This window comes from Chlorocebus sabaeus, chromosome 4 (assembly GCF_047675955.1).
Source record: "Chlorocebus sabaeus isolate Y175 chromosome 4, mChlSab1.0.hap1, whole genome shotgun sequence".
Taxonomy (NCBI): Eukaryota; Metazoa; Chordata; class Mammalia; order Primates; family Cercopithecidae; genus Chlorocebus; species Chlorocebus sabaeus.
In genome coordinates, this window is record NC_132907.1 from 78,991,006 (window position 1) to 79,013,749 (window position 22,744).

The 22,744-nt window shown below is 39.6% G+C and overlaps 1 long non-coding RNA gene across 1 annotated transcript in view; it reads left to right on the forward strand.

Annotated features, from left to right (window-relative positions):
* The first annotated feature begins 15,876 nt into the window (after nt 1-15,876).
* Nucleotides 15,877-22,744, forward strand: part of LOC119620824 (uncharacterized) — an 89,942-nt gene continuing 83,074 nt past the window's right edge. Inside the window, exon 1 of the long non-coding RNA XR_005237377.2 lies at nt 15,877-16,023. This is a non-coding gene — a long non-coding RNA (uncharacterized lncRNA). The remainder of the gene's footprint in view (nt 16,024-22,744) is intronic.

A 22,744-nucleotide genomic window follows, 5' to 3' on the forward strand; every position in this document is an offset into this window, starting at 1 on the left:
TTCCCATTATAAACATGAGAATCTTAATTCTAAGAGATAGAGTCTGCATAGACCAGGAATATTTATATTAGTGATGCCAGTTAGGTTGCCTAAACCTAGCTTTGAGCTTGTAAAACCAGGGCCAGCTTTTCTTGAGTCCCCTGCTTGGTGCAGCAGCTCCCCTTCTGCAAGTGGCAGTGCAGATGCCTACCTGTCTGAGTGAAAGAAGCAGACTGCGAGGAAATACCAGCAATCAGCAATGCTTCGTGAACATTTTAAAGTGTCAGCATGCCTTGAAACTGTATTTTTAATAAACTGGTTATAGTTTCCACAGAAGATGAGTGATGCCAGATAGGCTAACTAAACCTAGAACTTCATTTGAAGTTCATTGAAGAACTTCATTCTCTCACTCAGGCAGGTAGGCATCTGCACCACCACCCGCAGAAGGGGAGCTGCAGCACCAAGCAGGGGACTCAAGAAAAGCTGGCCCTGGTTTTACAAGCTCAAAGCTCAGAGAAAAGGCACAAACAGTAGACTTGGAAGAATGTCTATTAAGGAAAAGCGTATCTGCTCTATGCATCTCCTTTACTACAACTAGGAAAAATTATTCCTAGTCCTTGGGGATAGGAGAGAACCAGAAAGATGACCATGAGATGCTAGAGGATCTCCAGGGAGGAATATAGACTCTGCCGTTTCCCCCCTTGTCCTACTCATCCACAGCAGAGAAGGTCACATGGTCTTTTCCAGAGAGCTCTGAGGAGGTGGCAAGACCCTGCAGTAATAATGCTACAAGCACATGTAAGTAGATGGGGCTCTAGGCAAAGTCAGTGTGGCCATGGCCCTGGGTTGAGCATGATCAATGGAAAAATTCCCAAGGGGCCCTGGAGATAGCTGCAGAGGCTGTTTGATGGGGTAGCATGCTAAGGAATGGCCCTGGAATCATAGAAGAACTGAGATGGGGAAACCTTGTGTTAAGCCTGGGGAGTGAGGCCAGCAGTAACCTTGGATGGCCCTCCAGTGACCAGAAAGGATGACAAAACAGGACAGCCAGATGGGTGGAAAACCAGTTTCTTCCCCCTAGCCTGGTGAAGAGCACAATACAGTCTTCTCAGCATGTAGACATAGATTTGGAGAAAAAGAGGTAGAGGTGGAGACATAAACTTGAGTTGTCTGAGATTAAATTTCTACTGCCTGATGGCGCAGAGGCTCCAAACAGAATTACATTCATTTAAAAAAATAGAAGTCATAGAGCACTTGCATTTGCGATTTGAGATTCCTATGTACCTACTTAAGAATGCATTTCAAATAACGTGATAACAGTCCACAGTCCCTCCTCATGAGGGAGCATAGAATAGCTTTTATTGGGGCTAAAGATGTGGTGTTGGTTGAGTCTGGACCCTGTTCAAAGTGTCCTGGGCTGTTCCCATCAAACATGAGATGGTATGAGATGGCCATCTCCAGCTTTGAGCCTGTGTGATGAAATCTTAGTAAACACATCCTAATATATGCACTCAAAGTCCATCATTTATGGACTGAACCTTTACCAATTGATTTCAACGGAAGGCTTCGCTTTCATCCAAAATCCTCTGTAAACTCCTGGCACTGGCTGTGTTTCCTCATTGCATTTCTCTCTGATCTCAGGGCTCTGTGTCTGCCAGCTGCTTCATTCAGTCTCTTTGTGAGAAGCGGTGCTCACTTGCTCTGACAGCTGTGTTCTCTCTGTAGGATCATCAGTCTGCTGCAGGCTGTGGTGATAGGATGGATTTTTAAACTCTTTTGGCAGAAGAAGTCATTTCCTGCTTGGAGAGAAAGATAAAAGTGAACCCCACATTGTGCAGAAACATGGACACCATGACACTTCCCGCACAGCACTTCAGCCACCCCCAACCCCCACCGTGACTCAGAACCTAACTGCCTCAGCCCTTCTTGACCTGAACCGTGTGAGCTACATCCTCCTCTAAGCCGATGTCACATCCACTCACATCTGGACTTAAAGACTAGGTCCAGATACTTGGATACTCAGCTTCATAGCCTTGAAAGTTCAGATTAGTTACTGCATTTCCCACCGTTATCTGTGGAGATTTTAATACAGGATATCATCAGTAATTGAAATGTGTGCACCATACATTAAAAAAAAAAAAAAAAAAAAAAAAAAAAAAAACCTGCCCTAAAATCACAAGTGAAAATCATTCCCTCCAGCTGTATTATAGAAAAAGGTGGTAAGTTACAGTCACTGATTATTGGAATGCAAAGATCATGCAGGTCTTGATTCCTTTCTGTGGCTTGACTTTAAGTCATGACAAGTTATAGAGACATTTCAGAATTTGTTACTTGTCTCCACAGGTAGAAAAGAGCCATGGGAGATCTTTGGCATATTTTGAATAATCCAAGGAAACAGCTTGTAGCTGTGCAAAGAGTCTTAGGGAGAAATAAGGCTACCTAAGCCTCCTATAGTCATTCATGTAGACCTTTCCTTCTTTCCTGTACGCCCACTGTCCATGGGCGTTTGCGAGTTATTACTAGATATTTTCACTTTTTTTGGTGACTTTATTCCATTCCTCTCTCTCCCCATTGCTCCAAGTTGCCACAATGCCTGGTATATTGGAAGAGTTCAGTAGGCGCTTAGAAATACAATTGAATTGGAGAGGGAGCTCTTGGTAGAGCCTGTGTCTCCCTAGACACGAGTGATGCAACCTTGACCAGTGGATGTGATGCATCTCTCTGATGGTGAGAACATTGCCTGCTCTTGAACAGCAGACCCTCCACCTGTCAGGTAGCTCACCAGACTCTGACCCTCATTCTTTAGTGGGACCCTGTGACAATTTAGGAGGGCCAGGAGGACAGATTCATGCTCCATATAGAAGATCATGGAAGAGCACAAACAGCTGGTTTCCACTGAAGGCAATTCCTCCATTTAGAATCAGTTCATTTCTGAAGCTCCCAGCTTTGGCCAGACTCTAAGATGGGCTGGAAGGATGTCAGCGAAGTCAGAGGCAGAAGAAGCCAGGAAGGCAGGTGCTAGAACCATAAACCTAAAGGAAATGTAGCCACATGGAGGAAGTAACTCCTAACAAGCCTGTCTCAGAGCACTTGAGGTTAAACAAAATCTTTGCTAGTCCTCTACTGTAGCTTTGGCTCACTTCAGAGCTTTTGTCTTGTGGTGTGTGAACCAGGCATAGCTGGACCCGAAGCATAGAAAAGATATTGGGTGCAGCTATGGTTATTCTCCTTCTCCCATGGGGGGTTTGGCCTCTACTAAAGGGGAACCATTTGTTCTTTGCTTAAGTTCTGTTAAAAAGTCCCAAGTTACTAACCTACTGTGGTCAGCCCACCCGGGGCACCCAGGATGGTCATGGCCATCCCTGCTATGACCTCATGGATGTTATCTGTGTTTGTAGTTTCTACATGTTGTTTATAATGAGTTTGGCTTTTCAAACATTAATTTTAATTTTTAAGAAAGATTGCATCAAAATGTTGTTTCTGTTGATTACAGGGTTTTTTGGCACTCTCATATTTTGTACCTATATTAGCTTCTAACGGCTGCCATGACAAGTTATCACAAACAAGTAGGTGGGTTAAAATATTAGAAATTTATCCTCTCATGGTTCTGGGGGGCCGGACATTTGAAATTGTGGTGTTGGCAGGGCCACACTCCCTCTGAAGCCTCCAGGAGAGGATTTTCCCTTGCTTCCTGCAGTTTTTGGTGGCCCTTGGTGTTCATTGGCTTGTGGTGGCATCAGGCCAATCTCTGCCTTCATTTTAATCAAATGGCCGTCCTCCCTGCATCTCTGTGTGTCAGCCTGCCCTCTGCCTTCCTCTGGTAGGACACCTGACATTGGATTTAGGGCCCAGTCTTAATCCAGGATGATGTCATCTGGAGATGCTTAATTCCATTTGCAAAGACTTTGACCAAATAAGGTTACATTCTCAGGTTCCAGGGGTTAGGACTTGGACAGGCTTCTTGGGGACCACTACTCAACCCACTACAGCACAAAGAGCAGCAACCTCACTCTCCTCACCCTAGTCTTAGCCGTGCCCCAGGGATGTGTGTCCCTTGTGGATTCTGTCTCATGACTAGAGAGCCACAGCTGGTCCTTGTAGGTAGTGTGGAATGAGTGGATGGGACAATAGAAAACAGTGAACAACACACACAAAAACAATAGGGACTTTCTGTAGCCCTTTCCACCCCTACAGAGAGAGTATGGCAAGGAGAGAAGGGTGATAGTTTTCTACACTGAAGTTTTCCTTCAAGGTCTTCAAAGTAAGTTGTGCAAAAGTTACCAAAGTTCTGTCATTACATAACACACCTTTGGGTTTTGTTTGACATAATTTTATCTGTCCCTTGACTTGTTTTCTTTCAATATCTGCCTTCTTTATATATATATATATATATACACACACACACACACACACACACACACACAACTATTGATTTTTTTAAACCACAGCTGCATGGCTATTATAAACTGAAATTCTTAAAGCATGATCTTCTTCCTATGATCGTGGGAAAGAGCAAACTACTTTAAAAACACACACATGCACAGCTTCTTGAAGCCATATGGAGATTTTATTCATGCAAATAGAGGCTTGGTTTTCTCCTAGTTTCCCACAAGGCACTCGGCAGCATTGGGAAGATCTTTGCCCCTCAATGGGACCTATCAGAATGACTGCTGCTCACCTTGGCTTTGAGGTGTGTTCTCCCTGATTTCCAGCACAATGGCAGCAAGGTGCTATACAATGTGAATAAGGACTACAATCAGTTCTGTTGAGAACCTGCATTTTTTAACTTAAAATAAAACATCAGATGAATCTGGATGTAAATTCCCACAATATTAGACAAACTGTGTTATCTCAAAAAAAGAGATACAATTTCAGAATGAAGTCGTATATAAATACAGAAATACTATTTCGAATAAATCTGTAGGTGAATTTCCATGACATTAAACAAGTTATGCTATCTCAAAAAAAGTGTACAGATTCATGTGTTTGGGTAAACCTCTCATATTTAGTATGTTTAAAAATTGGCATCGTGTGAGAAAATTGTTTGCAGATTGCTAGACACAGTGAATAATCTGACACCATATGGAGACTATTTATGAACCACAGCAACTTCCACACTGTTGATCATGTGTAATATAAACAATGTAACCAAAGTGAATTATTACTTTTCCATTATTTTCTTTTTCTATTACATTTAATGTTTAATTTGAGAGAAACCGTTTTTGAGATATTCTCTTATACACATCTTACTATTCATTAACTAAGGAGAAATTGTGTTTGCCATTTTTTTACTTTAACACAAAACATGCTTTCCTCTTCCTAAGTATCAACTGATATTTCATAGAGAAGAGGATTAACTATCAGAACATTAAATGAATATGACTTTAACTCACGTAATGTAAGTCTTAGAGAATTCATTCTGAGGGAAGAAGATGTCCAATAGAGACTGTGTAGGAGTGGGTTCAGAGATGGACAAGAGTCAGAGAATATGAGGATCCTGTTTCGGCATGCAGATGCTTCTACTAAGCCACATACTCACAAGTTGTCTGAATCTGGGGAGAAGGTATCAATGAAAACTGAAAGAGCCTTTAGGGTACAACACAGCAAGTGCTAGGTTTTGAGCCTCTTAAATAGGTTTTGAATCTATCCTCTCTTCTTCAGTTTCAATGCCACATTAAAGCCTGAACTTAATTGTTTGAATAGCATATTAGCTGCTCCCTGCTCTGTGTGAACCCCCTCAAACTCAGCTTTCACACACCACCAGAATTATCTTTCCAAAAGGCAAATCTGATCGTGCCATGCCACTGATCAACATTTTCAATAGCTCCCTACAGAATAAAATCCTAAATCCATAGCATGACCCACAGGGTCATTTATGAGCTAATTCAGCCTACATTTCCAGTCTGTGTCCTACTCCTGTGGACAAATCGAATCATTAAAAATTTGGCAGTAAAGAGCAGAGACATAACAGTTTGGAAGTGGCGATGAGAAGTGAGAAGAAACAGCCTTCTTCCCAACCCGGAGGCACCTGGAGTGCAGGAGAATGAGCAACATTTACATAAATGTTTCAGGAGAGTTGCAGGGGAGAGGAGAGGGCAGTCCAGTAGGACCAGGACCTCAACCAAATCTGGAGGGTTTTTTTTTCTCAGCATTTTGTTTTCAGAGAAGGGGTTACTCTAAGTAATTCAATCTACCATTATTAAAAATATAATTCTGGCCGGGCGTGGTGGCTCAAGCCTGTAATCCCTGTACTCTGGGAGGCCGAGACGGGCGGATCACCAGGTCAGGAGATCGAGACCATCCTGGCTAACACAGTGAAACCCCGTCTCTACTAAAAATTACAAAAAACTAGCCGGGCGTGGTGGCGGGCGCCTGTAGTCCCAGCTACTCGGCTACTCTACTCGAGAGGCTGAGGCAGGAGAATGGCGTAAACCCGGGAGGCGGAGCTTGCAGTGAGCTGAGATCTGGCCACTGCACTTCAGCCTGGGAGACAGAGAGAGACTCCATCTCAAAAAAAAGAAAAAAAAATATATATAATTCTATCTTTTTTCTTTTTTTAAATTTAACTCTTATTTGAAGTTCAGGGGTACATGTGCAGGTTTGTTATTTAGGTAAACTTGTGTCATGGGGGTTTGCTGTACAGATTATTTCATCCCCCATGTATTAAGCCTAGTACCCATTAGTTATTTTTCCTAATCCTCTCCCTCCTCCTACCCCCCACCCTCCAATAGGCCCCACAGTCTGTTGTTCCCCTCTTTGTGTCCATGTACTCTCATTATTTAACTCCCCCTTATAAGTGAGAACATGCTGTGTTTGATTTTCTGCTCCTGCATAAGTTTGTTAAGGATAATGGCATCCAGCTCTATCCATGTTCCTGCAAAGGACATGATCTTGTTTTTTTTGTTTGTTTGTTTGTTTGTTTTATGGCTGCATCGTATTCCATGGCAGATAAGTACACATTTTCTTTATCTAGTCTATCATTGATGGGCATTTGGGCTGATTCCATGTCTTTACTATTGTGAATAGTACTGCAATGAACATACATATGCATGTGTCTTTATAAGAAAATAATTTATATTCCTTTGGGTATATACCCATTAATGGGATTGCTGGGTCAAATGATATCTCTGTTTTTAGGTCTTTGAGGAATCATCACACTGTCTTCCACATGGATGAGCTAATTTACACTCCCACCAACAGTGTATAGGTGTTTGTTTTTCTCCACAGCCTCACCAGCATCTGTTATGTTTTGACTTTTTAGTAATAACCATTCTGATTGGTTTGAGATGGTATCTCATTGTGGTTTTGCAAATCTGGAATTTTTAATAACACATACTTAACCCTTCAGAGATTTATCTCAAACTTTATTGCCATGCAAACTTTTTTTTTTTTTTTGCTTTTTTTACAGATATATTTGAAAAATATAGCAGATGTTAAACTCCTCTCCCCATGGGGGAAAAATTTACAGGAGCTGATTGATTAAGTTCCTGTGAATTGCAGAGACTGGTATAAGACTTAAGAACTCAAAGATGAGTTCAGACATAGCCTCTACACTTAAGGAGTTCACGGGACCTTTACAAGCTTTGGAGTTTTCAATGAGAAATTCACCTACTGCCAGAAATCATAGCTCAATATCTCCTGTAAGTTTCATATAACCAAAATCCTGGACAAGAGGAGAGAGAGGTTGGATATGATGAAAAGAAACATGTTCTGAGAGAAAGTATAATGAATGAGGTTTGGAAAGCAGAGGGCAGGCAAGGCTGGTTTTCCAGAATATGGATGAATGACAGAATGGAGCAGGCAATTATTGGAGATCTCAGTATGCAGGCACAGGCAGGCAGCAAGCACTGTCACTTTCACCTCTCTGAATCCTTCTCCACATCAATTTCCACTTTAGAGTAAGAGACAGTTTTTAGCATTTAATTGGCCCTACATCTCTGAAACCCTTACAGTAAGACTATTAGTCCATTGAACTGTTATAAGAAAGTATCATAGACTGAATAAGTTACCAAAAAACAGAAATGTATTTCTCATAGTTCTAGAGGCTTTAAAATCTGGATGCCACCATGGTTAGGTTCTGGCAAGGGGTCTCTTGCAGGTTGCAGGATGCCAACTTCTCCCTGTGTTCTCACATGGTAGAAAGAGCAAGGGAGGTCTCTGGGGTCACTTATTTAAAGTCATTAACCCCATTCATGAGGGCTTTGCCATCGTGATCTAATCACCTTCTGAAAATGCCACCTCCTAATGCCATCATCTTGGAAGTTTAGATTCCAACATACGAATGTTGGGGGAACACAAGCATTCAAACCATAGCTTGATGCTCACTGTATCTGCCCTGAGTCTGCACGAGATAAAAGACTACTTAAAAACTATCACTGGGGGCTTCTGGTTCTCCATGCATGCTCTTAAGCAGATGTTTTTCGTATGTGTAGTGCAATAAGAAGAAGCTAGGTGTGATAGTCAGTTGTCAATGATTGCCCTGTAACAATCCACCCCCGCAAACTCAATGGCTTATAACAGAGCATTTACTTTTGTCAACTACAGGTCTGAGGACTGGCTGAAATGACCTCGGTTTGGGTTGAAGTTGAGCTGTGTTTGGCCTTAGCTTAGGCTCGCGTCTGTCCCAATTGTCTTATCCTGAGAACCAGGCTGAAGAATCAGTAGCTAGCAGGGACAAGCTCTTCTTTTATTTATTTATTTATTTATTTATTTATTTATTTATTTAATATATATATATATTTTTTGAGATGGAGTCTACTCTGTCGCTCAGGCTGGAGTGCAGTGGTGCAATCTCAGCTCACCACAAGCTCTGCCTCCTGGGTTCATGCCATTCTCCTGCCTCAGCATCCCGAGTAGCTGGGACTACAGGCACCCACCACCACGCACAGCTAATTTTTGTATTTTTAGTAGAGGCGGGGTTTTACCGTGTTAGCCAGGATGGTCTTGATCTCCTGACCTCGTGATCTGCCCACCTTAGCCTCCTAAAGTGCTGGGATTACAGGCGTGAGCCACTGCGCCCAGCCCTGGGACAAGCTTTTCTCATAGTAATCTTGGGGGTGCAGATGTGAGTTATACTACACAATTTATTTAATACCTATCTTAGTCTATTTCCTGTTGCTATAACAAAATACAACAGACTGGGTAATTTTTAAAGGAAAGGTCATTTATTTTGGTTCATAATCCTGGAGGCTGGGAAGTCCAAGGGCATGACATCTGCATCTACTTGGCTTCTGGTGAGGGCCTTCTTACTGCTTCATAATGTGGCAGAAGGCATCACATGGTGAGAGGGAACAAGCATGTGTATCAGCTCAGCTCTCCCTTCTTCTTCTTCTTATAAAGCTAGTCCCATCATGGCGATCCCATCCTTGTGACTAATTCTAATTACCTAATTATCTAATTGTAATTACCTCCTACAGGCCCCACCTCCAGTCAACATATGATTTTAGAGATTAAGTTTTCAACACATAAAATTTGAGGACACATTCAAACTATAGAAATATCTCTGTTTACCTCTCATTTGCTCAGTTTCCATTGGCCAAAGCAAGACATGTGGCCAAGTCCAAAGTCAGTGGGGATGGGAAATATGCTTCATCCCAGTGGGAGTTAGTGAAGGGATATGGAACAATGCCATTCTGTCATACCAAGTGTGACTGCAACCTTTGCAATTACTACGGCTGCCATAGTGCCTAAATGCCACAGCCACTTGATCTTCCAATGTCCCACCCCACATGTATATTTCACCCTGTGCTACCACAGGTAATAATTTGAATTATTAACATGGAACTGCGTGCCATGGATTACTGGTGTCCTATTCCCCCCAAAACAAGGTTATTCAAGTCCTCGCCGGATCTTATGAGCAACTCAATCTCAGAAACACATTTTGAGAACTGTTTTCTGAAGCTACTCCTGGCACCAACTTCAGTCAGACACAGAAAATAATGCTTTACATGGTATCTATTTATAATATTTTATGAATGACCACACAGAATATCCATATTTTATACATCCTAGCTAAAGGAGATAATTAATTTCTTTTAAAGAAATGCACTCAAACTCTCTATGAATTCTGCTACTCAAAAATACACAAAAATACTTGGCATTGTTCCCCTCTCAGGATCTTTATAGCAAATATTGAATATCTTCAGAATTGTCAAAAGTTTAAAGACACAGGCTCATACAAACTGCAGACTTAGTGCTGTGTATAAAGCATGTCCACAGAAAACTGAAATGGCATGTAATATAAAAGCAAAGTAATAATCGAGAAAACTAGTCTATTAATGTCAGTCATAGTGGACAGTCACAAATCTCCCAGCAAATATTATCACTATGTCATCTTTATGAAAAGAAACAATAGAAGATGCAGGGCCTTTCCTGGTGAGACTGAAGATTTAGAATAGAGATATGAATGCTGGGCGCAGCGGCTCACGCCTGTAATTCCAGCACTTTGGGAGGCCGAGGTGGGCAGATCATGAGGTCAGGAGATCAAGACCATCCTGGCTAACACAGTGAAACCTCATCTCTACTAAAAATATTTTAAAAATAGCTGGGCATGGTCATGGGCACCTGCAGTCGCAGCTACTCGGGAGGCTGAGGCAGGAGAATGGTGTGAACCCAGGAGGCAGAGCTTGCAGTGAGCCGAGATCGCGCCACTGCACTCCAGCCTGAGTGACAAAGCGAGACTCCATCAAAAACACTAATGGAGATTCTAATTCCTCCTGGTATTAGAATAAAAAGAATAAACTCTAGATTTTAAAAAATCCTTTGGATTTTCAACAAGTTAGTTTATTTTATATCACATCTTGGATTTAAAAATATATATTGGTGCAAAATACAAGTGTCTCACATCTACAAACCGCAAGCATGAAAGTCCCTGAAAAGGATTTTCATATCAAACAACTACTAATCACGAGTATTTGTTTCTTACCCAAAGAAATGTACTGGGAGTGACAACTGAGATGATTTGCTAATGAAATCATGAAATTGTATAAAGCACACACCTGTGTTCACCGTTAACCCGCCATCTGCTCATTCTTACAGACTGGACAGTTTAAAAGTCTTAAACATCCATACATGCAAATGAAAGATGTTATGTTTTTGTCTGTATGGTGATAAACTCAGTGTTTATACCCGATGATGAAATACCTCTCCTTAAGGAAAAGAATTTAGGAGGATTTGTAGCATGATTCTGGTGCTAGCCAGCACTAACCAGCAAGGAGAACCATTTCTGCCTAATACAACTACACTCCCTATATGGCTGGAAGGGTATGCAGACTCCTCAGTGGTCCTGATCTGACCTAACTCTACCTCAGAAGCATTTGTATAACCTAGAGACTACAGAGCTAGAGTGAGAAAGGAGTGGGATGACTCCACACTCAGTCATGGTGGATATAAAGATATTATCTGGCAAGGGAATAGGACTACAGACCATTGCTGGGATGATCAAGTGTGATTATTGTGATTAATGTGATCAAATGTGATATTGGCACATTTGCAACTTCCTCAACGTCTTCTCCCAACAAATATTTCCCAGTAAGGATTAGTAATGAAATCCTTACAAAGGGAAGGATTGCATGGCAGGTATGCTTGCAGTTCAGAACTTTATTTTCCACACATCAACTTAATTTCCATTTTGGACCTCCTTTAGCAGGATAGCAGAAACAAATTTATCTTCTTTCAGGTTAGTCCTGGGATGATCCTAAGTCCTGGTTTGCCTGGGACAGTCCTGGCTTACCCTAGCATAATTATATGGATTAGTCCATTTTCATACTGCTATTAAGAAATACCTAAGACTGGGTAATTTATAAAGAAAAAGAGGTTTAATGGACTCACAGTTCCACATGACTGGGGAGGCCTCACAATCATGGCGGAAGGTGAAGGAGGAGCAAAGGCACGTCTTACCTGGTGGCAGGCAAGAGAGCATGTGCGGGGAACTACCCTTTATGAAACCACCAGATCTCCTGAGACTTATTAACCATGGCGAGAACAGCACAGGAAAAACCCGCCCCCATTATTCGATTAACTCCCACCAGGTCCCTCCCATGACACATGGGGATTACGGAAGCTACAATTCAAGATGAGATTTGGGTGGGAACACAGCCAAACCATATCATTATAAGTACTCTTAAATGTGTCCTGGTGTCCACATTTGGTCACCTTAGTGAATCACCTCCCCAGTCCTCATGCCATCTCAAAGTTCCAAGAGGTTGACATATTTTCGGAGGAAGGGAGAAGGGTCTAATTATTAAGTCACTCAGGTGTTTTCTGAAATATCTATAATTTTGGCTTGTGTGGGCAATCAGGCCTGGGGATTGGGACTTTGTGTCCTATACTTGGGTAGTGGCATCTTTCCAAGTTTGTTTATGTCCTGATGCAGAGAGGCTGTGTGGGATCTACTGCTTCCCTGATACAATGCCAAGAAATTAAACCCTAGTCCACGTGGGAGGCAGTCTGGTATCCATGCTGTCCTTGACTGTGGAAAGGATCTGCTGATACTTCTAATAGACATGATATAGCAAAAGTGATGGGCTGTCACTTCTGACATTGGATTATGGAAAATGCTGGCTTCCATCTTGCTCTCCCTCTCTTGCTCTCTTGCTTGCTCACTGATGGAAACCAGCGGCTATGTTGTGAGCTGACCTAGGGAAAGACCCATACAGCAAGAAAGGAACCCTCAATCCAACAGCTCAGCAGAGCTGAACCCTTCTAGTGATCACGCGAATGAACTTGGCAGCAGATCATCCCCCAGCCAAGATGCGAAATGACTGCAGCCATGACCGACATCTTGATAGGGGCTTTGTAAGAGGCCCTGAACAAAGGATCCAGTTAAATCAAATTTAGATCCTGACCCACTAAAACTGTGATATCATAAATCTTTGTTGGTTTGAGCTGCTAAGTCTTGGGGTAATTTTTGACACAGCAATACGTAACTAATGCAGCTCTTTCTGCTCTGGGGCCTTGCATATCTGTCTTGGGTCTTACTGATATAAAAAATTAGAGAGAAAAACCCTTCTTGAAATAACAGTGGCTTTTACTTTTTGTATCTGATGCTGTCATATCTGGGGTCCTGCTAGCCCTGCTCCTCCCGGGGTTAGCCAATACCTACAGACAGTAAGCAACTTGCCCATAGGTGTGCTTCGTGAAATGCAAATAAACCAATAAGGAGCCCATACCCCAACCACCTTTTTTATTGGGCTGGCCTCTTATACTCTGGGCCACTATCCACTGGTCCTAGTCACCCCAGAGCCAAGTGCTGGACCACCAGGGACAGCCCTTATGCCCCAGAGCCTGCTAAAATTATTCAGACCAGCCATCCTAAATCAGCTGACCCTGCTTAGCCTGTTTCTTCATTAGAAACCATGACAAAACCTCTTGCCCCATTTCCCCCCATCTCTCTGCCCCCGATCAACCCTGCCCTGTTTGGGCCCCTACTTCCCTTTGGGAAAAACTATGAATAACGAACTGTCTTTTCAACAAAAATCATCTCCTGAACTGTTGCCATTACTAGACCTCAAATTTTCTACTAATTCACTATATTTTAAAAGTCTCCCCTTTTCTTCTTTCCTCCAATCAGGAACATCTTTTGTAGTTTTGTAGGTTTAGAGGGAAGCTTCATTTTCCCTCCTGCTTCTGGTCAAATATTTTGTCTTAACCACTAAATGTCGGAGATCAGAGGTCTTTCCTGCTCTTAGTCCTGTCTGTGAGCCTTCTTTAATGTAAAAGGGGAAAAAGGAAATATTGGGTAGAAAATGCAGACGTAAAAACCACAAGATATTCTGCCATAGCTGTGCATCTGCCTTCAAGAATGAATGTGAAGCTTCTCCAAAGACAGTCCTGAAAAAGAGGACCCCAGAAAATAACTGAACAGGAAATAGACACAGAATGAATCTTTACGAAGCAGGCTGGGCCTGAAGACGACCTTAAGCATTTACATGGCAAAGAGGACCGTCAGAAGTTCAGTACACTGATCAAAAATGCACAAACAATGGGGATTCTACATGTAGGCTTTATTTTTAAAAGAACTAGTTTCTTCTGTGCTCCAACGCTAGGAATAAGCCTGTGACTAAAATAAGTTCTGCCAAATAATGTTGACTTTTGAATACCAAAAAGTTTTGAAAAAATGCCCTTGGATATAAAATTAGAAGAAAGAAAACACACAAAGGCCCATTCTAAGTGCGCATGTATTTTTCCATTTCCTCCCACCCCCTGCAGTAAACTTATATTGAGTAGTTCATTTAATAGAAGACTTCTTGAAAACCACAGACCATGTGGTAAGGTTTGTTTTACATGGGTCACTAATGTGGAAGGCTTTGATACCTTGTGTTGAAAGTCGAGCAGTCAATTAATTCCATGAGTGTGAACTTGGCATAGTATCCAATTTACCCTTAGGGGAAAACTGCCAGGATCCAAACACTGGTTTCTAAATAAAATAAAATACTCAGCTCTCGACTTGAAGCAAAAGCATGTTGCTTTAATTCATGAAGCATGAACTGAAAATTCTGTCTTTTCTCTGTTCTCTTGTTTTCCTTAAAGGAATCTTGGGCATAACTTGACTGCAGAAGGATAGGAATTCTGCTTCCTCATTCTCTGTAGAAAAATGCGTGCTCATTTTGCTCGCATTCTGTATTAGTCAGTATATTATGGGTTATGCTTCAGTAACAAACAATTCCAAAATCTTAGTGGCTTGAAGCAGAAATTTATTTCTCCCTCACACTGTATAAATGACAGAGGTTGATAGTCATTTTTGATTCTGTATAATGGCTTGTGATCTGTGCTGATGGAACAGCCACATTTCAAATGTTGCTTATGTCCATGCCAGAAAGGAAAAAAATAAACAAACATTCTGGAGGATCCAAAACCTGCAAATAAATGCTCGAGTTCTCACCCCATTGGCCAGTACTAGTATTATGGCCCCACTAAAGCATAACAGGGCCCCAAATTCAATCTATATAAGCTCAGAAGGAGAGGATAACTGGATTTAGGGGAGTTGTCCCAGCGACTACCACAGGGACATTTGAGAAAACCAACTTGAAGCACACAAATAGACACCAGGCTCTGCTGCCTTGCTTGTTGTCATGCTAGACCCCTGTTGACTTCGGTAGGGATGGTACCACATTCTAGAGGCTGAAGAAGAGACCTGGAGCCAGCAAAGAAGACATAGGGTTCATTGAGGAGACTTACATACAGGGCAGTTCAGTGGCAGCAGGCTGAACAGGAGAACCACAACCACTTGTAAAAAGCATGTGATTTATACAGCATTTTCACTTAGCATCCTCCCCCTAGCAACCTCCACCTGGCCACTTTCATTTAACCCAAAACAACAGGCCTAGACCCCTGTACAGCCTGCATTTCACAAGTTGAGCTAGAGATTCAGATGTTCCTCACAGATAAGGAATGAAACTCTGGGTTGGCCACTCCCAGATTCCTTAGCTGGGAACTCTGAGCACACATTCTTCTTAGACCACAGGGCCACTCTCAGGGTATGCTTCAGTTAAGTTATTTCTGTCAGGTGTGTCTGCTTCATGCCTATGGAGAATTCTACTACTCTGCAAATGCTCCAGGCACTTTTTTTTTTTAATCTCCATCAATTAATCCTTATTTCCTCTTTTGCTCGTTTTAGAATCCTCTTTTTAAGCACTAAACAAGTGGTCCTTACACACGGGTGCACATTATAATCACCTGGGGAAGTTTTAAAACATAGTAATCCCCAGACCCCACCCAAAACCAATTAAATTAGAATCATTTGGGTATGGGAGCAGCACCCAGTCATCAGCACTTTTTACATCTTCCCAGGTGAATCACATGTGTGACAGAGTTGAAAGGCACTGTTTTAATGCCTTAAATTAATAACCTGATTATGGCCTTCATTTCACTATTAACCCTTTGGGGGTGGCCTCAAGGGGAAGACACCAAGTCCCTGGACAAGGGGAAGACACCAAGTCCCTAGACTCAGGCCTCACATGATTGAGCGAGAGGAACTCTGCTGTCAGACCCTACAATGTACTCTTCAGTGGAGGAGGATCACACATTCCAAACATACTCCATCAGGTGACCGCCCTTGCTTTTCTTCCCACTACCATACCAAACTGCCAGAAAATGTCATTTCTAGAGGGGAAAGAAGGAATAGAGTCAATTACTTGACTTTAGAAACAGAGAGTCATCCTATTCCGGTTCATTATTGTTACATAAGAAGCATCTCTGTAATTTAAAAGCTGAAAATATCACTTACTTACTTTCATGACAAATATGGAGACAACAGTGCCCTATGCAACGTTATCCAGGTGGCTCACCTGGCGCTGAATGACTTCACGTAAATAGCTCACTCACCTGGCTGGCAAGTTGGTGCTGTGAGTTCCTCTCCATATGGGCCTCTCCAAGGGGCACGCTTACACCTCCTTACAATACAGTGCCTGGGCTCCAAAAGAGAGAATTCTCAAGAGAATCAGACTGAAGATGTATCTTTTATGACCTAGAAATCACATACTGTCACTTTTGCTGTCAATCGCAAGTCTGCCCATATACAAGTGGAGGGAACAGAGATACCATCTCTCAATGGGAGGAGTTTCCAAAACACGTAAGCAGAGCAAATGGATGGGAAATAGTATTGTGGCCATTTATCAAAATGCATTCTGTCACATATTAAAAGTTATCCTTTAAATAAGAGGTAAAATTCTACTGTGATTTACAACATTAGCTCTAGGATAAAACTTATAGGTTCTTCTTACTGGATGCAGAAACTTGGTTGCGTTTCTTACCCTTTGCACTCAACCCTGCCCATGGCTTAATTTTCAGTTGTAAAATGGATATTCTTATTAGCTAATAAGAACAGTACCCAGCTCACATACAATGTGATCATAGAGCTTTCTTTCCCTGCATTCACTATATACCTATTATCCTGACACCCATACACATTAGCATTTGCCCAGTGTGTGTGTGTTTATATATATGTATGTATATATAGATGTATGTATGTATATAGATGTATATATGTGTGTATATATGCATGTGTGTGTATATATGTGTATATTTGTATATGTATGTGTATATATGTATATATATACACATATGCATATATACGCACACACATATATGTGTATGTATATAAAATACATTTTAATTAAAATATAAAAACTTAGGGCAAATGCTAATGTGTATGAGTGTCAGGATAATAGGTATATAATGAATGCAGGGAAAGAAATATCTATGATAACATTGTATGTGAACTGGGTACTATTCTTATTAGCTAATAAGAATATCCATTTTACAACTGAAAAGTAAGCCATGGGCAGGGTTGAGAGCAAAGGGTAAGAAACTCAACCAAGTTTCTGCATCCAGGATATGCTAAGTAGACATTGATTTCATACTTTCAACTTCTTCTATGGTCTTTTCTAGTATTATATGTGAGATTCACATATGTAATGGATAGAGTATATACTGTAATATGTGTTTAAATCTATGAAATGACCACTGATATCCCATTTTTTTGCTAATCTTTTCCTATAACCAATACATTCCTTTCAAATACAGAATATAGAATAGAATAATGGCCTCCCAAAGCTGTGCATGTCCTAATTCCCAGAACTGGGGAATAGGTCACATTATATAGCAAAGAGGAATTAGGGTTGCAGATATAATTAAGGTTGCTAATCAACTGAACTTAAAATACAGCCCTTAAAATATGGGCCTCTCCATGGGGCAGCCTTGCATTTCCTCACAATACAGTGGCTGTATCATCCGCTAGGGTAATTTGGGCAGGCCAAGTGTAATAACAAATTACTGGGAGGGCTTAGTGTAGTCAGTCATAATGACTGAACTAACCACTATTGGCTTTGAAAATGGAAAGAACCATTAGCCAAAGAATATGGGCAGCCTCTAGAAGCTGGAAAACACAAGGAAATGAATTCTTAAGAGCCTGTGTTGGGCATCTCACCTCCAGAACTCTAAGATAATAGATTTTTGTTTGTTTAAGCCACTAAGTTTGTGGTAATTTGTTACAATAGCAATAAAAAACTAGTACAGTCATTTATGCTATTTAAAGCAGCTTTATTGAGATATAATTACTATGTAAAAAACTGCATATATTTAATGTGTACTGTTTGATGAGTTTGGACTGCTCACCTAAATAACAAACAGAGATAGATTCTTCAAGATAATGAGCTTACTCAGAAGTGCACAGGGGATTTGCAAATCCGGGATATGTGGGTTATGGGAACCATAGACATATCCAAAGAAATTGAGGGAAGGAAAAACTTCAGCAAAAGTTTCTGTTATGGGCTTATGTGTACAACAGTCTTCCAGAGAGGCTTTGTACTAATTCTTATCATAGGCATATGTGTGTGAGGGCCCTCCCTTCTTAAACTCCTGCCTTCACTTATTTTTTTGTTAGGATTTGATACAAGTGACACCATTTCCATCCTGAAAACTTACACAGGTCATATACACATACCTGTATCATCACCACAATCAAGGTAGTAGACATATTCAACCTAACACCCTCCAATGCTTCCTTGCCTCTCTTTGTTTTTGTTTTCTGCATGTGTGTGTCGGGGGGGTGGAGTGGGGTAAGAATTTTATTTATTTATTTATTTATTTTTGAGACAGAGTCTCACTCTGTCACCCAGGCTGGAGTGCAGTGGCGTGATCTCGGCTCACTGCAAGCTCCACCTCCCAGGTTCACACCATTCTCCCATCTCAGCCTCCTGAGTAGCTGGGACTACAGGCACCCACCACCATACCCAGCTAATTTTTTGTATTTTAGTAGAGACGGGTTTCACCATGTTAGCCAGGATGTTCTTGATCTCCCGACCTGATGATCCGCCTGGCTCAGCCTCCCAGAGTGCTGGGATTACAGGCATGAACCACTGTGTCCAGCTTGTGTGTGGTAAGAATTTGAAATGTGAGCTCTACCATCCTGATAAAGTTTGAAGTGCACAATACTGTATTGTAAACTATAGGCACGATGTTCTACAGCAGATCTTTAGAACTTATTCTAGAACTTGTGTAACTATAACTTCATACTCTTCGAATGAGCAACAACTTCTCATTTTCCCCACCTACCTGCCCCTGGCAACCACTATGGTATTCTCTGTTTCTATAAGTTTTATTATTATAGATACCTCATATTAAGTGGACTTGTACACGATTTGTCCTTCTGTGACTAGCTTATTTCACTCAGCATAATGTCCCATACGTTCATCTATATTGTTGCATATAGCAGGATTTCTTTCTTAAGGTTGAATAATATTTCACTGTATTTATGTATCACATTTTCTTTATCCATTGGGTTTTATCCAACGTTATTATCCATTTGGGTTTTCTTTTTGGCTATTGATTTGTAGAAGTTATTTCTATATTTTGGAAATTAATCCCATGTCAGATATATGATTTGCAAATGTTTTTCTCTCATTCCATAGGTTGTATTTGCATTTTGCTTATTTTTTTTCTGTGCAAGCTTTTTGGCTTGATATAATCTCATTTGCTTATTTTTACTTTTGTTGCCTATGTTTTGGTGCCATATTAAAAAAATCATTGTCAAGACCAATGTCAAGATAAGAAGATATATATCTTCCAATATATAAACATAGAATGCCTTTCCATTATTTGTGTCTCTCTTAATTGCTTGTGTTAAGGTTTTATAGTATTTACTGTACAAGTCCAACTTCCTTGGTTATGTTTACTCCACAGTAGTTAATTCTTTTTGATGCTATTCTAAATGGAATCGTTTTCTCACTTATTTTTCTAGATGCTATTCTAAATGGAATTGTTTTCTTAATTTTTTTTCTAAACGGAATTGTTTTCTTAATATTTTCTAGTGGTTTATTGTTAGTGCATAGAAACTTATTTTTGTGTGTTCATTTTGTGGCCTATGATTTTACTGAATTTATTAGTTCTAAAACTTTTTGGTGGAGTCTTTAAGGTTTCCAACAAATAGGATCATGTTATCTGCAAACAGAGATAATTTTACTTCTTCCTTTCTGATTTAGATGCCTTTTATTTCATTTTCTTTTCTAAATGCTCTGGTTAGAACTTCCAGTACTATGTTAACTAGAAGTGGCATGAGTGAATATCCTTGTCTTGCTTCTTATCTTACAAGAAAAGCTTTCAGCTTTTTACCAGTTATTATATATTAGCTTTAAGTTTAATATATATTGCCTTTATTATATTGAGATAAATTGCTTCTATACCTATTTTCTTGAGCATTTTTATCCAAAAAGTGTATTAAATTTTGTTAACTAATTTTTCTGGGTCTATTGAGATAATCAAGTGATTTTTATCCCTTATTCTGTTAATGTGGTATATCACATTTCTTAATTTGTGTATATCAAACCATCCTTGCAGTACAGTGATAAATCCCCCATTATGGTGGTATGTGATCCTTGTGTGTGTTGTTGAATTTGGTTTGCTAGAATTTTCTTGAAAACGTTAGCACTTATGTTCATCAAGAGTGTTGGCCTGTAACTTTCTTTTCCTGCTGTGTCTGTCTGGCTTTGGTGTCAAGGTAATGCTGGTCTCATAAAACAGTTTGAAAGAGTTCCTTCCCTTCAACTTTTTAGAAGATATGTGTTAATTCTGCTTTAAATGTTTGGTTGAATTTATAAATGAAACCATCTGTTCCAGGGCTTTTCTTTGTTGGAAAATTATTGATTATCAACTCAATATCTTTACTCATTGTCGATCTGTTTGGATTTTCTATTTCTTTATGATTCAGTGTTGGTAGGTTGCATATTCCTAGGTACTTATCATTTTCCTTGAGATTATCAAATTTGTTGCATATATAATTATTTATACAAGTCTTATATGACCTTTTCATTTCTGCAGCATCAATTATAATGTCTTCTCTTTCATTTCTGATTTTATTTAATTGAGTTGTCTCCTTTTTTATTAGCCTAGCTAAAGGTGTGTCAATTTTATCTTTTTAAAAAACCTCCTGGTTTTGTTGATTTTTTTCTATTTTTCTGGTCTTTTTTATTTATTATTGCTCTAATCTTTGTTATTTTCTTCCTTTTACTAATGTTAGATTTATTTTGTTTATTATTCTTCCTGTTTTTCTTTTTCCAGTTCCTTGAGGTGAAAAGTTAAATTGTTTATTTCATATTGTTGTTTTTTCTTAAAGAAGTTATTTATCACTATGAACCATCTTAAAACTACTTTTGCTGTGTCCCATAAATTTTAGTATAATTTGTTTTTAGTTTTATTTATCTCAAGATATTTTCCTCACTTTTTATCCCTTTTTGACCTATTTCATAAGTATGTTGACCCATTTCGTAAGCATGTTGTGTAAATTCCATATATTTGTAAATTTTCTAATTTTCCTTCTGTTATTGATTTCTAGTTTGACATTATGGTTAGAAAAGATGCTTAGCTTATTTTAATCTTCTTAAATTTGTTAAGAGTTATTTTGTGGTCTATCATGGTCTATCATGTGATCTGTCCTGGAAAAATTCCTGTGTGCACCTGAGAAGAATATATAGTGTGCTGCTGATGGAATGTTTTGTATATGTCTGTAAGATCCGTTTGGCCTATAGTGTTATTCAAGTCTCCCACTTCCTAATTGATTTTCTGTTGGGATGTTCTATTTGTTATTAAAGTGTTATATTGAAGTTTTCTATTCTTATATTGCTATCAATTTCTTTCTTCAGTTCTGTCAGCATTTACTTTATCTATAGGTACTCTAATGTTGGGTACATATATTTTTACAAATGTTATATTTTCCTGGTGAATTGATGTTATCATTATATTATGTCTTTTTTGTCTCTATGATGGTTTGACTCAATGTTTCTTTAGTCTGATATAAGTACAGCTACCCTGCTTTCTTTTGGTTACCATTTTCATAGAATATCTTTTTCTAACTCTTCATTTTCAGCCTTTGTGTGTCCTTACATATAAAGAGAGTCTCTTATAAATAGCCTATAGTTAGGTCCTGTTTATTATTCATTCAGTCGTTCTATGTTTTTGATTGAGAAGTTTAATCCATTTAAAGTGGTTGATATAAAAAGGCTTACTATTGCCATTTTATTCATTGTTTTCTCTCTATATTGTAATTATTTTCCTCTCTTGTTATCTTCCTTTGTGTTTTATTGATTTATTGTAATGCTGTTGACTTTTTTCTTCCTCTGATGTGTATATTTGTATGTATATTTTTGATTACTCAAAAGCTTACATAAAACATCTTATTATTATAATAGTGTATTTTAAGCTGATTAGTAATTATAATTTCTTCTTATTTTTAAATTTAGTGACCATATACTGTTAATTGGAATTAGTGTGGTACATACATAATTCATAATTGCATCTAAATAAGCTATGATATTTTATCACTCAAAATGGAAGCTGCAGCTGCCAAAAGGTATAGATATTTTGCATATTACAGTTAGAATGACCAAACTACTATGATATTTCCTCTGTGCTCAAAAACTTCAATTATTTTTTTCTTCCTAATTTCAAATTCTTCTGTCACCTGGACCAACATTCTGTCTCTCAATTCCCTGGATTTTAACCTTCCAACTTAGGATGCATCACAATCACCTGCCATGTTTGTAAAAAATGTCCATTCCTGGGCCCTACCCCTGAACTGCTGAATTATGCTTCTAATTCAGTAAGTCTGAGCTGGAACACAGGAATTTGCATTTTGGTAGGCTCTCTGGATGATCCTGATACAGTTTTATTAGTCAAGGACAAGGCATCACAGTTTGAGGAATACAACTTTAGTTTCCCTTCTTCTCCCCATTTCACGTGGCTACTAGAGTGATTCTTTCAAAATCCAAGTGAC